This window comes from Mus caroli, chromosome 1 (genome assembly GCF_900094665.2).
Source record: "Mus caroli chromosome 1, CAROLI_EIJ_v1.1, whole genome shotgun sequence".
Lineage (NCBI taxonomy): Eukaryota > Metazoa > Chordata > Mammalia > Rodentia > Muridae > Mus > Mus caroli.
In genome coordinates this window covers 112,431,078-112,442,716 of record NC_034570.1, presented here as the reverse complement: position 1 = coordinate 112,442,716, position 11,639 = coordinate 112,431,078, and positions in this window count along the sequence as shown.

The following is an 11,639-nucleotide window of genomic DNA, read 5'->3' as shown; positions in this document are numbered from 1 at the left end:
CACTCACCAGCAGTCCCAAAATCCTGTGGCGGGGTCGTGGGTAGCTGGCGGGTGTCAGGCAACCCTGTGCTCCCGCTACCCCTGCGCTGATCCCGATGTCATTATTCCTAATGCTTCCTTCCCCAGGGTTCCAATAGTCAAGTCACGAGGCTTCTACTAACAAGCCACTGCACTGAATGACTAAGGAACAGCAAGGGGATGTGACTAGATACATCAGCTTTGATGGTTTGTCTTACTAGAGTCACCTGGGATCATAGATCTATGTTGATAGTGCATGGGGGAGGGAGGCATACCAGTTACAGATATACACAGTGTCACTTCCCTGTCAATCGAAGAGGAAGCAGCCACACAGAAGCTCTCTGTGTCCTGGCTGCAGAGACCAGCTGGTGTATGTTTCAGCCGCCATGCAACCTCTACCATGATGGACTTTCAACCGCAAGTGAAATAAACTTTTCTTTCCTTAAGTTGCTTTTCCCAGGTCTTTTACCACAGCAGTGAGCAAGTAACTAATGTGTCCCGTGGGTGAGAAGGTGCAGATGGCCTCTAGTACCAAGCGTTCTCTGACCTGGGATCCTTCAATTTGCACTAGCTGTTCCTGTACCCTGGGGAAAGGTGTGGTGGTTTCCATGAGAATTGCCCACATGGGCTTGTGTAGTTGAATACTTGGTCCCCAGTTGGTGAAACCTTTGGGGATGGATTAGGAGGTGCAGCCTTGTTGGAGAAGTTGGTTGCTTGGGGTGAGCTTTGAGGTTCCAAGAGTTCAGGCCATTCTCAGTTAGCCCTCTCTGCCTCATGCCTATAGATCAAGACGTGATACCGTGCCAGCCTGCCTGCCGCTGTGCATGTTCTGTGCTACGATCATCATGGACTCTAACCCTCTGAAACTAAGCCCAAAACAAACTCTCCTGCAAGTTGCTTGGATTGTGATATTTTATCACAGTACAATAGTAAGTAAGACGTTTTTAGTAAGAGTGCTAATTCCAATTTTCAATGCTTCATTGCCAATTAGACACACACTTTACTCCAGCCTGAGGTCCGTGGCCTTGAATAATTCCCGTTAGGTTCCCCCTTGGAATTCTTTGGATCCCAAATTAAGACACGGGCCTGTGGAGAACCTGCTGTGTGAGGAGGGTGCTTAAGGCACATTGCTAGGCTTTGCTTGCCCACACAAGGCATTCTAGAGGTGGAAAGACTCTTCACAAGACCTTGATCTGCTAGCTAACTGGCAGCTATCTAACAGATATCTACTAGCTCCTCCTGTTCCCTCTTCCTCCCAACACACACACACACATACACACATACACACACACACCACCCACTTCTTACAGAATACTTTCATCAGATTAAAAACATGTTCTTTCTTGCTCTGTCTTTCTGTTGTCCTCCCTTTCTATCTCCCTCCTTCCCTCCCTCCTTCTCTCCCCCTCCATTTGTTTGTTTGTTTGTTTGTTTGTTTGTAATAGTTGCTATTGTTGAGACAGGGGCAATGTCTCAATCTGCCTTGGAACTCAGTAGATAGACCAGGCTAGCCTGAAATTCAAAGAGCTCTGCCTGCCTCCGCACTGCCTTCCCCCACCCCAACAAGTACAGGGATTGAGGTGTGAGCTGACCCCTGAAGATTTTTTAAGGGTTATGACCTCAAATCTGAACTCTTAGTGGTGGGACTCCATGCACTATGCTGCAAACATTTTGTATCTGAAGTTATAAAGACATTGTCATGGAAATAAAGCCCATAGGACTTTCTGGTACTCAGAGGAGACAATGCACAAGCCTGCACACAAAGTAGCGTTTCTTCTTACCCTTCAGAAACAAAAGGGGGCTATTGCAATTGCCTGTCTCCACAAATAAAATATGTCAATATCCACTCTTGTATATGTGTGTTCATGTGTTTGTGGATGCACACATGTGTGCAGATGTGTGTTCACAGGTATGCAGATGCATTTAGAGGTCAGAAGCCATGCTGTCCCTTAGGTGTCATCCACCTTCTTTTCTGTTTTGAGATAGAGTCATTTCTAGGCCTGGACCTCAGCTATTCAGTTAGGCTGATGGGTGAGCAAGCCACAGGGATCTTGCTGTCTTTACCTACCTGGCACAGGGATTATAAGCATGAGCCTGGCTTTTTTTTACACAGGTTCTGGGAATAGAACTCTAGTCTTTGTACTTCCATGGCAAGCATTGTATCCACTGAACCACTTACACAAATCACATAGCTGGTCAATAGTCATTGTTGTCGTTAATTATTTGAGACAGGGTCTTCTGTAGCCCAGGCTTACTTCAGACTTACTATGTATCAAAGGACAAGCCTGAGCTCCTGGCCCTCCTGCCTTTACCTCTTGAACACTGGGATTATAGGTGTGTGCTGCAACGTCCAGTTTATGTGACGTTGAGGAACAAACTCAGTGTTTCCTCCCGGCTGGGCAATCACTGTACTAATGGAAGCTACATCCCCAGTCTCTGCTAAATTCCTATGCAGGTCCAGATTTGCCTGAGCTCACAAAGCATTTCCATGGATTCTAAGCGTCCTTCTGGCTTCTAAAGAGTAGCACCCATTGTCCAGGGTATTGGCAAGCCTGACACAAGGTTGTACTCTTGTTGTAGCAATGACTTTTCTCTTGCCCAAAAGTTCCGTTGGCATTTATTGTTCAAAAGTATCTACAAAACCAAATATATTTGCCATGACCACGGCATCTGGACAAGGCAGATGGCCCACAGCAGCCACCAGCTGGCCCGAGGATCAACAAGATGGCTTCGCTAATGAATATATTGGTCGGTTTTCTGTTACTGGAACAAATCCCCAAGGCAAAGAGCATGAGAAGAGGGAAAGGTTTCCTCGGGTTCCATATCAGAGGTGTCAGCCCATAATTACCCCCATGACTTTTAGGTCTGGTTTTGGCAAAGCATCATGGAAGGAGCATGTGACAGAAAGCACTGTTCAAGTACTGTGGCCAGGAAGCAGAGACAAAGACAGAGACCGGTGTCCCATAACCTCCATTTAAGGACACACACCAACAACCTACACATCCCACTAGGCTCCACCTCTTAAAGGCCTCAACACTTCCCAAATACTGTGACCTGAGGACCAAGCCTCCAGTACATGGGACTTTGAGGGAGTCAAGATCAACCTAGGACAGTGGGCCTGACCTGCTGAACTTTGACCTGGAGCTTCTCCCAGGCTCCCCTGTTTATCCTCAGAGGCCAGGCCTCACCTATCAATGAGAAATGAACATTCACACAAATAGCACAGGTTGTAGTATTTGTGACTTCTTCTGCCTTTCCTGGGGTAGGTACCTGTAAGGAAATCTAGGAGGTACTAATGTAAGTTAGGAATACACACCCTGGATGAAACAAAGGAAGAAAGAGAGAGAGAGAGAGAGAGAGAGAGAGAGAGAGAGAGAGAGAGANAGAGAAGAGAAGAGAAGAGAAGAGAAGAGAAGAGAAGAGAAGAGAAGAGAAGAGAAGAGAAGAGAAGAAAGGGAACATGACTGGTCCAGGGTTTCAGCACCAAATGAGTGAAAAAACAAATAGATAATAAATAAATAAATAAAAAGGAAAGGAAAGGACATGACTGCTCCTAGGTATGGTGGAGGAGAAAGTTTACTGTAGATGTTTGGGAGGGCATAGCCAGAGGCAGACACATCTGGGAGAATCCAGAGTGGCTGCCACCAGACTGAGGCATGTGAAGAGATGGGGAAGTAGAAAGGAGAGAGGAAAGAGGGGAATCAGGTGAAGTAGCCAGGAGGCTCAAACATACAAAGGGAGCTGGTAATCAAAATGGTTGGATTATATAGGGAAGGGCAGCACAGCCCTCTGGGCTGGAGAGTTCAAGATAGGGCCTGGGGTATGCCAGTCAGGAGGACCCTGAAACAGATAGGGGCTGAGGGATGCTGGGAGAACATGGCAGCCAGAAAAACTTTGATATGTTAAATAGGTACCTCAGTCATTTGTCCCACATTTGAAACCTAACACACCTCTCCTACATCAGGGCAATGTTGGGTGTTGTGTCATTTGTAAGAGTTCTTCAAAAAACCTATATACTTAGAGTCATGGGGACTTCTAAGCCAGGCATCATGGCTGTTACCTATCTATAATCCCAATACTGGAAAGGTGGTGGTAGGAGAATTGTCACAAGCTCTAAACTACTCTGGGTCAATCCGTAATTCCAGGCCAGCTGTAGCTACAGAGCTGAGGAGAAAGCTTCTAGAAATGGACCAATAGATGAGTGGGTAAGTGTATGAATATATGAGTAGGTAGATGGTAGATGGATGGATGAATAGGTAGATATGTGAGTGGATAGATAGATCAATGGATTGATGGATAGCTTTGTGGACACATAGGTAGTTAAGTCAACAAATGAACATATGTATGGCTAGATAGATTGATAAATGGTTTGATAGATAATGGAGAAATGAATCAATAGATAATAAACAGGGAGGCAGTTGGATAGGTGGCAGAAAAACAAGGCAAATGAATGAAGAGATAACAAAAAACATTAGTAACAATGTATAGGAAAAATATATGACATATATACATAACATACATATATACACACATACATACATGCATACATACATACATCGGAAACATGATAGTTCAAAACCATCCTATCTAGCCAGCACCCCTATAGGCCTCCAGCTCACTCCTGGGCTTTTGCACACACCACCATCTTACCTCAGTTCCTCTTTTTCAGCTTGGGTTGTTCCCCCCTGAGGGCTCTCCTGACCTCTCCAGGCAAAGCTCTACCCATGCCTCTACTCCAGCACTTAAAACCCTGGGGAGATTACCTGTGGACTTGTCTGCCTTGCCGACTAGATTGTGGTCCATACCCTCACTTGACCCATTGCTCATGAAGGGGGTTCTCTCTACCATCTGTGCTCCTACATGCACGCGGGGACAGGTATTGGATGGGGGCTTCTGTTCTGGGGCTCCTCCTGGAGCCAGTCTCAGAGCTCCCTCCTCAGAGATTCCCCCACAGTGGCCATTCCCTCTGAGCTCTGTAGAGAGGAGTTGAAGTGCCAGGTGCCCTGCTCCTAGCAGGGTGATTGCTCTGGGCCTGAGTGATTGCTCTATGGACCACAGGTGCAGCACCAGCAGGGAGGTGGCCCAGTGAACCCTCTGCCCTCCACCCATCCTGTTAGTGCTAACAAAGGTGGATGAGTTACAGCCCCTGGAGTGCTTCCCTTGTTAACTTTTAAGTAGCAGACTGATTGTTTCAAAGTTGCCAAGTGACAAGGAAGGAAGTTGCAGGTGCTTCCAAGAGCCCTCTTCTCCCTTGGAGTAGGAGGGACCAGGACTCCATCTGAGCAGGGAGCTTTGTGATAGAGAGACTCACATCTCGGAGACAAAGGGACTCCCATCTTGCTTGTGACTGACCCTTGATCTAGCCCACATTACTTTGATCTCCCTCAACCTAAAAACAAAACAAAAAACCACCGCCAACAACAAAACAAACAAGCATAGTTCCTCAGTTCAGGGACCTATTTTCAGTCTGGTCTACTTAGCGCTCAGGGTGTCACAATGGAAGGTGCTAGCTTGTGGGAATGGAGACATTATTAAAGGACTGCAAGTGGAGGTGCCTTGTACTCCTCCTTCAGTAGCCCCAGGACCCTCCTGGGGACACTCCCCCACTGCCAGTTCTGTTTTCTAAGTTCCTCAAGCCCAGAGCTCCACAGCCAGTGATGTAATTCTAACCTGGCACCTCTGGTGAGTCTGCCACCATTTTTCTCTGTGTGAGTGTGCGCATACAATCCATGCATGCTCCTGTGAGGGGCCAGAGAATTAACCTCAAGGGTCACTCCTCAAGCAGCATTTCTCTCCCACACCCCTTCATGTGAGACAGGGTCCCTCACTTTAACCTGGAACTTACCAAGTAGGCTAGGCTGGCCATGAGCCCAGGTATGCCCCTGTTTCTGCCTCCCCAGTGATAGGAAGACAGTATGTACTATGTTTTTTGTTGTTGTTGTTTTGTTTTTGTTTGGTTTTTTTGTTGTTGTTTGGTTATGTAAGTTCTAAGAATCAATGTCAGATTTTTGTTTTGCAAGGCAAGTACTTCACCAGCTGGGCCATCTCCCCAACCCCAGTCTTGTCTTTAAGGACAGCATAGGCTTGAATGGAGTTTTGCCCCATACCCACTATGTGAGACAAGTTACTAAAACTGATCTGACCAAAGGAGGGAAGGAGAAGGCATTTTCTCCTACACTCCCTACAATGGCTCCAGCACCCTCTACAGAAGTCCATTGTTCTCAGTACACAGCTCCGGGAACAGAAAGCCCACAACTCATATTAGCATTCAATCCTATCAACAAGCAAGTCCACCTGTGCCATCTGTTGAGTTGCCTGTGCTACGTGGCTACTGCCTTCCCAGCAAGGTTAAGGGCGGTCATCTGGCTTCTTGGGACTTTTATGAGCACCATGTCAGGCCCCAGCAGATACTGGGTTAAGAGTGGGCCATGTGATTGATGGAGTACTCTGTGCCCTAGTGTGCACAGCCCTTCCTAGGCTCCCTCCAACTGGCCAGCAGCCTTTTAACTCCATCCCGTGCTCTTTCCCGTATAAATTTAAATAAATGGATGTGACCTGACAAGTCAATGTACTTGCTAATTTATATTGATGAACAAGATCAAGGCCAAGACAGTGCAGAGACTGGCTCCGGGTCTCTGCCCTAAGACATCTCAAGCTGACACGGTTTGCACCCAAAGGGTAGGGTGATGCTGGTGTCTACCCTGGGCAGCAAGAGAGAACAAAATGTCTTTGTTTACTATGTTGTCTCAGTGAATTATTCCCCAAACTCATATGTCCCAGGGTAGTTGATGTGGGATCCTTAAGAGGCAATGTGGGGGAGGAAGAGGTAGCTAGGTTTTCGGAGGGCCTACCCTCTGAAGAGATTGGTGTAGCTATTACAGATGTCTGGTTAGTTCCCTAGAAAGCCTTCGTATAAGACAAAGCCTGACCCTTGCATCCCTCTGGCTTGCCATCTTACCATGTTGTGATGTGCATATATTGTGATAGCCTCCACCAGGCAATGTGGGCTGAAGGCCCTAACCACCGGCTGAACCAAGGAAGCCACTGGGTTTTGGACTCTTAGCATCCAAAAAGGTTAAATAAATCTCTTTTCTTCATTTTGTTTTTTTGTTCATTTTGTGTGTGTACATGTTTGCACTTATGTGTATGCGTGCATGAATGCATGTGGGTGTATGTGTGCATGAATGCATGTTTGTGTATGTGTGCGTGTATGGATGTGTATATGCATGTGTGTATGCATGTGTGTGTGCATGTGTATGCATGTGTGTCTGTATGTTTTCAGAAGTATAGGCATACATGGAGGGTCCACATGTGTTAAGGCCAGAGTGTTAACTCAGTCTTGCTCGATTGCCCTCTACCTTATTAATTTCAGCAGGGTCTCTCCTCTGAACCCAAAGTTCTCTGATTCAGCTAGCCAAGATAAGCAACCTGTCCCAGGGATCCTCTGTGGCCACCTTCCAAATGCTGGAATTCCCTGTGTGTCACCATGCTCACCTGACACTGGTGTGAGTTCTGGGATCCAAATTCTAGTCCTTATGCTTTCTGCTTTTACTGCTTGCATGCTGGGCATTTAACCAGGAGTCATCCTATCTAAGCCTCTTTTCTTCTTTTTTTTTTTTTAAAAAAGATATTTTATTATTTTTAATTAGGTGTGTGTGTGTGTGTGTGTGCACGAGTGGTGTTGTATATAGAGTGTAAACACCCAGAACCCAGAGGTATCCAATCCCTGTAGAGCTAGAGTTACATGTGATTGTGAGCTGCCCTAGATGGGTGCTGGAAACTGAACTTAGCTCTTTCACAAGAGCAGACTCTGCTCCTAACCTCAGCACCATTTCTCCAGCCTCTAAACTTCTTTTCTTTAAGTGCTTCAGGCCTTTTGATCCAGTAAGAGAAAACAAACTGAGTCACTCGTGTGCTTTCTTCTACTGTTCCTGAGATGACAACAGTAGGCTGCAGTTAGGTCCTCCCACATCAACCTTTAATCAAGAATATACCCCATGAACTTGTCTACAGGCCAGTCTGATGGAGGCAACTCCTCCTTTGAGGTTCCCTCTTCCAGGTAGCATGAGGCATGCAGAAATACTCCTTCTAACGTGAAAGATAAGTTGTCCCACCTGGGCCCCTCCTACCACCAAGAAAGAAATACAAGCTGGGCGGTGGTGGCGCACGCCTTTAATCCCAGCACTTGGAAGACAGAGGCAGGCAGATTTCTAAGTTCGAGGCCAGCCTGATCTACAAAGTGAGTTCCAGGACAGCCAGCAGGGCTATACAGAGAAACCCTGTCTGGAAAAAGAAAACCCAAAACCAAAGAAAGAAATACAATGCTTAGGGGGCAGATTGGGTTTTGGAGAGAGCACATTCCTCACTTGTTGCTCCTGCCCGTAGACCAAGTGGCTCAGAAAGCTGCTGACTTTGAATGGAGCCCGGAACAGGAAAAGGCTCTTCAACAAGTCCAGGCTGCTGTGCACAGACTACTCTACCACTCTGCCATATGGTCCAGCAGACCCAATGGCTTTGGAGGCTTGGAAGGGCCCCAAAGGTGAATCACAACAGAAGCCCTTGGGATTTTGGAACAAGGCCTTACTGTCAACTATAGACGACTATGCTCCCTTTGGGAGGCATCTCTTGGCCTATTTTTCACTTTAAGCAGAAACTGAATGTTTGACAATAGGCCATCGGGTTATCATGTGACCCAAGCTGAGCATCATAAGCTGGGTATTTATTATCTGACCCTCCAAGTCATAAAGTTGGATGTGCACAGCAACAACCTAGCACATGTATGAGATAGGGCCCAAGCAGGTCCTGAGGACACAAAGAAGTTACATGAAGAGGTTGCCCTAACATCTATGATTCCTACTTCTGTTACAACTCCTTATGTCCCCAGTCACACACCTATGGCCTTATGAGATATGCCATATGATCAGTTGATGGAGGGGAGGAATAGAAGATTAAGACTTGGTTTGCAGATGGTTCTGCATGCTCTCCAGACATCATCCTGAAACAGACAGCTGCTGCATGACAGCTCCTTCCTGAAACCCCTGTGATAGACACTGGTGAAGGAAACTCTTCAAAGTAGACAGAACTTTGGGCAGAACACCTGGTCAGGCATGCTGTTTTGAAGGAGAAATGGCCAAATGCATGATTATTTACAGTTTCTTGCTATCGTCAATGATTTGGTTTGTATGCCAGGGACTAGGAAGGAACATGGTTGGGAAATTGGGGAAAAAGACATTTTAGGAGGAAAGTTTTAGATAGATCTCTCCAAATGGAGAAAGAATGTGAAGGCATTTGTGTTCCACATAAATGTCCATCAAAAGATCACTTCAGTAGAGGCGTTCAATAACCACATAAATAGGGTAACCCCTTCTGAGGACAGTCAGTCTCTTTCCCTAGCTATCCTGTCACTGCCCAATGAACAAGTGACCTCAGCAGCAGAGAAGGAAGTTATATATAGCCTTGACAATATGGAATCCTGCTCACCAAGACTGACTTGGTTACAGCCTCTGCTGAGACAGATTTGTCAGCAGCAGAGATGAGCACTGAGCTCCTGATATGGCTCCATCCACTGGTGTGAGCAGCCAGTGACCTAATGACAGGTTGACTATGTTGTGCCTCTTCCATCATAGAAAGGGCCATGCTCTGTACTTACTGGAATAGATAATTATTCTGTTTGTGAGTCTGACTTCTCTGCAGCTAAAACTACTATCTGTGGACTTAGAGAATGCCCTACCCATCATCACAGTATTCCACACAGCACTGTTTTGATCAAAGAACTCCCTTCGTAGCCAAAGAAGTGCGACACTGGGCCCACACTCATGAAATCAACTGGTCTTACCATGTTCCCCACCGTCCTGAAGTGGGTGGTTTGATAGAATGGTAGAATGGGCTTCAAAAGATATAGCTAAAGCAGCAGCGGAGTGTCGATATCCTGCAGGGCCTGAGCAGGGCCTTTCAGAGGACAGCAGATACTTTGAATCATTCTACACGGTACTATTTCTCCTATAGCTAGGAGTCATGGCTCCAGGGAATCAAGGGGTGGAAATGGGAATGGTTCTACTATCACCCTTAGTTAACTGCTAGAAATTTTTTTCTACCTGTTCTTACAAACTTCTACTTTGGGGAAATAGGAGTTTTGGTTACAGAATGAGAAATACTTCTCCCCAGAAGACACAACAAACATTCTACTGGATTGGAAGAAGTCCTCCTGGCCATTCTGGGCTCCTGGTGTCTTTGAGTCACAAGCTAAGGAAGGAGTATTGGTGTTAGGAGGCATGGTTGGTCCAGACTAAGGGGGAAACTGTGTTGTTTCTCCACAGTGAAGGTAAGGAAGAGTATGCCTGCAGTGCAGCAGATCCTTTAGGGTGTCTCTTACCATGTGCAGTGTTTAAGGTCAATGGAAAGCTACAGCCACCGAATCCAGGCAGGATGACAAAAGGCACAGACCCTTCCACGGAAACCAACATCTCTTGGAGTGCTTGCTGAGGGTGGAGGAAATGCAGAAAGGGTAGTAGAGGAAGGAAGCTAAAGCCAGAAACAAGGATTGTAGTTGATAAAAATATTTCTGTCCTATTTGTTAAGAATACATTAAGTATATACATATATAATATATATTTGTGGTTTTCTTTTAATATAACATCTATGGAGATAATATTAGGGGTGAATATCATAAATATACCAATTGATATATATCAATTTAGCTATGAAACATTAAAAGATTAAATACTCCTCAAAGGACTTTGGTATCCAAGCTCTTTGGAGTCCACGTGCTGGTCACTGCAGCGGAAAAATTTAGTGTTTTCTTTGAAAAATTTAATTTCACTATGATGCACAAGGTTGGCTACTTTTGTTTTGTTTCATTATTGTTTTCTCTTTTGGAATAAGAATGTCTTCTTGGTTCTTTCATGTGTGGAATGTATGTGATTGGTTTTGATATTTGTACAAGCTTACAATTAAGAAATCTGAGACTTAAAACATTGGTTTTTAAGGACTTGAAGGAAAGTTTACCACACGTTGCATTTATATTATGAAATAAATATGAGACTTGGAGAATGAGGTTGGATTTTTAAATTTTATTTTTATTACCTTAAGTTATTATTTATTTATTTACTTATTTAGTGTATGTATATGTACCTGCTAAAGGTTTGGTATTTATGGTGACATAATTATGGATCAAGTTGACAAGAAGTAGATTAATATGATTGGTTTTAATGGCAACTTTCCCTAAATTAGAATTACCTGAGTAGGGACCCTTACTAGAAGAAATGTCCTGGTTTTCTTGATTGGTGGGAACCTACCTTGGTTGTGGGTGTACCTTCTGACAGAAGTTAAAACCATGTTAGAAATAGGATTCTTTCGAGTTTTACTGGCTTGGCCTCCCTCTTGGCACTGAGTTAATCTGCCTGGTAATTGTCAGTTTTTACTGTGCCACCGCCGATGATGATGATGATGATGATGATGATGATGATGATGATGAAAACAACGACTATGAGATAATGATTCCTTCCCTCACATCAGAACCAGTATCCCCAAGCTTTCATTGTGAACTAGGGACCAGCAGCTCTCCAGGTATCATCTCGTGTTCTGGTGCCACATTGGGACTACTGAGGTACCTCGTGGCGCCT